The sequence below is a fragment of the Cyclospora cayetanensis genome, unplaced genomic scaffold (genome assembly GCF_002999335.1).
Source record: "Cyclospora cayetanensis isolate NF1_C8 unplaced genomic scaffold, CcayRef3 CcayRef3_contig_58, whole genome shotgun sequence".
In the NCBI taxonomy this organism is placed as follows: domain Eukaryota; phylum Apicomplexa; class Conoidasida; order Eucoccidiorida; family Eimeriidae; genus Cyclospora; species Cyclospora cayetanensis.
Genome location: NW_020312568.1, coordinates 160694 through 167760, shown reverse-complemented (window position 1 = coordinate 167760; position 7067 = coordinate 160694).

Here is a 7067-nt window from a genome sequence, read left to right as displayed (position 1 = left end):
CCGCAGGATCATGCCTGCTTTGCAGCATGGGTAAATGTTTGGGACCAACTCGTGTGATGGACTGGTAGACTTAGATAGATCTGTTAAGGGCGACGCAGTTTTTAAGCTGAAGAGTCTGACTACATAATCGCTTCAGCAGTCCATTGTGTCTACTACAAATCAAAGGAGGAACTCCAGCTGCACAAAATGTGCATATTGCATATCACTAGCTTCAAACAAATTCTGTATTTGTGAATATCGGCCAGCATGTGTATTGTGGCTTTTCGTCGAGCTTGCTGAACGCAAGCTATTTATATACCTCCTCTGCCGGAATCCATAGCCCTCAACTCTAATGGAAATGCCACTACAGGAGCTCGGCATGCACATTCGGAATGATCATCTATGCAAACTCCCAAAACTGGCTAGTAAGGTGGCTAGCCGAGATGTGGCAAAGTCCAACCCACAAGAAGTCTTGCCCGACTTGATCAGCTTGATTCCCTAGATTACCCAGCGCCCAGACCTAATCGCTACAGCCCTCGTTGTATCCTTTGGTGGACCCTTTATCCCTGCCATAGAATCGGTTGTCGTCTCTACAGCGGCAGGTGACGGAGAAGGCAATGAAATGACGTCGTAGCTTATTACCCTCTTATGCGATTAGGACCAGCAATTCAGTAAAGGCAAAGACCGAGTGCAACAACAATTGATGTGCCCTTAGCTACACTTGAGAGTCCGTAGTCGTCGGCAGGAAATTCGTCTTGAGCAGCAATTCGGTACGTTCCCCAGCACTGTAGAAAACTGTAGAACTTACGACGAAGAGCTTGTCGTCGTGAAGGGGAGGAATGCAATTTACAACAATACGATATTATAGGCTGATCAGCAAAGGTTTGAGCACAAAATGACTAGGCGCAAGGGAAGAGCATGTTTGATACGTCGCTAGAGAGACTGGCTGATTTGTGTTCTTCGTTGGCGGGTGGGGTGCCCCAAGGCTCTAGGCGGTAACGGCTTGCATGGGCATCTGTATAGCGTTGAAGGCTGCTCCTGTAGTGAAGAAAAAGCAGTTCCATCAGTTGCTACGCCCCAGCCCGCAATTAAGCTGCTCTCTTCAAAAGATGTAGCGCCGTGAAGCAGGGTAAACCATTGTCACAAGCATGTTGGACAGCCTTCGCAGCTTCCCTACGTCAGAGAAATTAAATATGAAGCGCCCGGGAGCAGACATATGGGCTCCGCATCTTTGGATAAAGCATCAAAAGTCGTTTTGGGATTAGGGTTGTGCATCTCCTGGCGCATAAAGTGCTTATCTGGGTCAGTAACGGACAATGCCGTGGCGCGTGGGGTTCCAACGACCTCTTCAGCAGATATGCTTGCTGCACTTGGAGTTAAAACGCCAGTATGTTTGCAGAGCACTGTGCACCCCCACACAATGATGTTCAGAGTTAAGTAGCTCGGTAGTGTAGCAGCTGAAACCCGCATTACACGCCAGATACCTTCGCTGTTGACTGGGCCTACACAATTTTGTGGCATCGGGGATTGCCTGCCGCAAAACACATTGAACCTCTACAACTTCAGTGTGCGGCTTTCATTGTGTGGTCTTGCGTTGCATCAGAGCACTTATCATATATGGAGCGCTCAACAAACGCGTTTGTGATCTTAGCACCTTTGCTGTAACTGCCGAAGTCCTGCTAATCATCCGAACAGACGGACTGGTGCAAAGTATTTTGAGGATCAGTCACCGAGTGTCTTTTGGTCAGGAATCAAGCTTCTTACATGCTATTGGAACATCATCTGCATTCTTAATTATTGAGCTCCAGCAATAATAAGAGCCATAAATGGATATCAATATTTATCCGGGTGCTCAAGCAATATTGCCTGCGGACTCGTGGCTTGCCCCAACTAGCTTGCAGCTAGGCGGTATTTTATCGACAACTCACTGCCTGTAGAGAGGAGCGGCCGAGCGCATGGCTCACGAGACAGTACGAATAGTGCTGCCTGGCTATGCACAAAAAGAGGGATGTGCATATTTAATACATAGCTAGAGAGGGATAACTAGTTTGGGTGCCTCATTGGTGGGTGGAGTGTGCCAAGGCTCTACGGGGTGAAGGCTCGCATGATTGTGCCTGTACATGGTGAGGCACAGGACTGCGTCCTGAAGCAGGATGTTTAGCCTTCGCCGAAAGAATACATTCTGGTAGGGTGTGAGGTTCTGTGCTCTTGTGTTTATGCAGTACATGCATGGCAGTGACACCAATATAACAGCTTGAGCGTCATGTTCAACATGATGCCGAAAGGAAAGTTGATGAGCTCAAGCAGGTGTTTGACTGCACACCTGTCGCTGGTGCATCGTACGTGGTGTGCCGTTCGCGAGTCTGGCACCTCCTGACCTCTGCAGTGCTCGTACAATTCTCCGACCCTCTAATATGTGAGAACCAAGCCTGTCTGCTTCCCAGGCACCGTGCAGCCCACCAAGGCTACAGTCAGCCATCCAATTTCGATGTGCCCCACAGAAACATCTTCGCATGCAGGCATTAGCGCTCACGTCGCGCAGTAACATGTGCTGCGGCATCTGAAACAGTGCAGCATAGGCCGTGGACCTGTACTCTGACGGAGTGTGCCGATGGTAGGAGCGTTGAGCAATAGGGCGGTGATGCTGCAGGGGCACACTCCATCGCCAGGCAGCTGCATTGTGTTTGCCTAACTAGCACCAGAACACAACAACACATATTTACGCATTTTCTTACAAGACATTCATGATAAATTAATCTGAACGTCAAAAATTTGTTTGTCGATACATATTTTGAGTGTTATGGTGCACAGTAGAGCTGCGTGTCAGGACACATTATAAGTCGCCTTTAGACCAACTCTACGGCCTGGAAGCTACCCTTTCCATTTCTGTAGATATAGAAAGTCGCTCCCTTCTATTTCTGATTCGCCACTTGTGGTATTTAATGGCATTAAAGCCACTGATAAACATCTGAGCTGATAGCGAAGGGATCTTATGCTGCAAAGTAGAAATACTTGGGGAACGTTGTCTTTGAACTATTTTGAATTATAGGGTGGCGGTAAGCTAGTCTCCTACATGGGGAGCAGTCATGCTAGAGACTCCTGAGAGAAAAGAAAGCACCCATGAATCATTATTCAGCGGGAACTGTCGGTTTGGGAATCAGGCAATGACGAGAAGCACATTCACCCAAGACTCATGCAATAGCATTTCTTTGTTGGCACTAAAAGAGCGGCATTTCGTGGTGTAAAATGTGTTTTCTGTTTATAATGCGATTCCCGGCTTCTATGGATTCTAATTGAGTCCTCTGTTTTTGACTCAGATGAATCTGCTCCGACTGCCGAATTTCAGAGTGACGAATGAGTGAAGCACTACAGCGTTGAGGTTGACCTGCTACGGTACAAAATAATACGGAAACTCCTTTGCTTGTGCATTCGGACTTCTCTCTGCAATGCCTTCTTGCTCAAGGGACAAAAACTTGAATTTTTGGCTGTTATGGGATTTGGACTAAGGTGGGAAAGCTCTTACAGTCTCTCTGGTGACCTAGGATGCATCTCATAGCAGAGGTTTATGCACTCTCATGCCCAGATTCTCGGCAGCTGAAGTCGCGGAATTCCCTTTAACCTAAACTTTTGCACAGCCTGAGGGCTCGTAAAAGAATTCGGACTTGCCTGAATTTAGTCTCTTTGTTGAGGTGGCGTAGGTCAAGGCTCAGGACAGCATCTTCCTCTTTGAGAGACCTGGCCACAGTGCCTCTTTCATCCCTCTCTCCAGCTGTGTCAAGGCTCAAGAAATCATGCGCTATGTTTGAGAGCTTTACGAATTCTCCAAGAGTGTCTTCATTTAAAAAAATGGAAGCCTGCAAAGTCGTTCTGGCGTGGCTCTATGGCCCCCTACAAGTTGAGTATTATAAGCCTACTGCGAGCTGTTCCGAGACAGATGGACAGACACCTCCAACCAATCATACTGTTATGCAGTATGTACGACTCTATGCTTACAAGCATTCAATTGCATGCCCCGACTTTTTCCTGTCCTGGGTGGCTTTATAATACAACAGTACACTCGTCAACCTCGTGTTCTCCGCATCCCTGTTCTCCACCTCGAAGTGTCTCTTCCACCCCAGCCTGGACCTGGTGGTCCGGAGTCAGCCGCCACCCTTAGCAATGGAAGGATTCAAAAAGCACCTGACTAAAGCATGCAAACGCGGGCGCAAGAGATCAAGAAGTAGAAGCACCGAATTATGATAGGCAACTGGTAATTGTTTTTTGAGTCCGCAGATTTGGTCCTGGTGGATCGGAAGCCTTTTCGAGGGGCACACCATGGTAAACCAACGAAAAGGCTTGCCGCTAGGTGGCTTGGATAATTTTCTATTCTCCCATGAAAATAGTTTTGTAGTTGTATCAATTTCCCGATCAGTTAAAGGTGCCACAAAGCTATCACGCGTGACTTTGAGAGAAGGCTCAGACTTCCCAAATCATTCGCGAAATTTGCCCTGAAGGCACATGACATGCTTTGAAGAAGGGGATCCACAAAGAGCCGTAGATGTGCTGCATCGTAGAATTATCGACCGCCAAGCACACTCTGGACGGGTGTTTCTAGTGAGATGATGAGTGGAACGCCAACTTCATTCGATGAAGGAGGAGCAGGAGTGGGGTATGTTGTCTTCGAAAGAATTCGCATGGCTCCTTGAACAACGCTGGTTGCTATGAACATTATTCCTCGCATTTCGGGGCATTGTTCTGTGAGGTGCGGAGACACTGCGGAAGTAGTGTATGCGTTTGCTTCGCTTTACAGACCTTGCGGGTCTTCTTTTTGTTTTCCGGAGGCTCGCACATTTCTGCGCTCCGACAAGAGTAAGTCATTGAGCCAACGCCTTCATTATGACTTGGTGCCTCATTCAGTGTGTGCCATTTTTTCGCTCAACTGGTTTTACGAGTACATGCAGACTCCCCCCTTCTAACTTCCCATGTTCCTTGTGTTTTTGCCTGCCTGAGGAGCAGCAATAGGATGGGAGCTGTTAAGCTGTGCTGCACGCCGTTCGTTTGAATAAACAGATGCTGAACACAAGACGTGCTAAGCTATACTATAACACGTGCTACTTCACCACTCATATTTAGCTAGGTATTGGTGAAGAAATGACTGATTTGTTTGTTTGTATATCCTCTTTTTTGCAGAGTACTGTCAGCTCCATACACGAAGACGTAATGCTGTGTGGACGTGCACTAGATACTATGTGCAAACTAGCTCTGCTTGGCTGAAATGCTTAAAAGTCCTGCAGAAAGCATACTAGTTGTCCCTCTCCACTCGGGTCTAAGCTCTGAGGGGCCGGGTCAGGTGAAGGAGACAACACTTAGAACGGCCCTCAGTAATTTTCTATTATGTTTGTATTATTCGGTCACTCATTTTTCCATGAAGTTTGCATCGAGCCTGGAGTAGAGTGTCTCTCCACGGGGGCCTTAGACGGAGCATTACGTTGCATACTACTGATATACCTCTCGCTTAGCCTCTCTCTTAAGGCCGGATCCCGGTGGGCAGAGGACGTGTAAAGGCGGAAGCTACTTTTAGAAGAATATTCAATAACTTTCTATGCTGTACATTTTGCGTTTGGCACCGAAGTGCCACTATCGTGGAGTGTTACAGACATTCACAAAAAAAATCTCATCGTATTAGCTAATTCCACTGTACGACATAGCCCGTGCACACGAGCTATCACAATAGCTTTTCCATAACTACTACATAATCGAACTCACCTAGAGTAAAGAGAATGCCAAGGCGCAGATTTAGCCAGCCACACTCATGAGGCGTTATGCCTGCGCCTATACTGCGAGCGTATGAACCCAACGCCACTCTGCAACAGATAGAATATACTAAGAGCCAATCTAACGACGAAATTCATAGGCAATTCGGGAGTACGCCACACATGCGTGGTAGAAAGTGCCCTTGTAAACCTTTGCCTGCTGACGGAGGAGCTCCGTGGCGCTGGAGCACTTTTTTAAGAACATAGGGGAAACGCGTGACTGTGAAGCAGGAAATCGCATGGAAACAGGAAAGCATCCAGTTTTCAAATCACATCCTGATGGCACGGGAGCCAAAACCACGGAATACCAAACGATAACCAACGCCAACCACAACCGCGTCTCTGAACGAGTTTGCACTCCCGGATCTCAGCAGATGGTTCGAAGCATCACTAATGAGAATGCACGTGAAAATAATGAGCATTTAGATTCCTTTCCTTGGGTAAGGGAGGAATTGGCAAACAAACACCTTGCCTCGGTACTGGGCGGTTCTGTATCATTCCCTTGCTTCCCCATGTAGGTGCCACAAGAACAGCGCCCTCGCACACTCGATGGCGCACAGAGCTGCTTCGGCGTGCTACCTTCAGCAGCAGCGACTTCGAGGGGCCCTCCCCCAAGCTTCGGGGAATAAACGGTGCGTTTTGTAACTAGCTATTGCAGTATTTGGACATGGTAAACTTCGTACCTTGATTGAACGTGTTGTGGCTGTACTCCAGCATATGCCTGGGCCCTGGTCGCCTCCCCCTCTGCCCCTCCGCATGTCTGCGGCTGACACACTTTTTGGTCTGTTGTTATCGGGAGGTTCTTGCTTTTTGCATCTAAGTATCTCTGATACACCCGTTTTGGGCATAGGAAAGGTTTCCCACTCTTCCATTTGCTCTCTGCCCTCCCCCAGGGACCACATAGCAAAAACCCCTGTGGCAAGAGCTCTGCAACGCAGCTTAGACCCCTCTTTTTGTGCAGCCGTCAAGGGAGATGCTTTGTGGTGTTTTAAGGCGCGGTTATTCTTCTTCTTCAACATCTGATGCCTAAGTAGCAGCTGAAGCGCGACTGCCTCGTTTTAAAAGCGGAGTTGCGTTCGACGGTGTACGGGAAGCACTTTACTCAGGAGGAGCAAATTGCTGATTAAATGCCGAATTACAGCCGGTCCAACGATAGGCAAATATTACGTATTTGCTACCCCTCTGTATTGGGACGACCATGAACTCTCCCTTTCTTTGGCGCTCAAGGGCTTCAGCTTAAGGTGCCTCTCCTTCTTTCGGGGCGAGTTGCACGCAATTGCAGCTGGAACGGGAAAA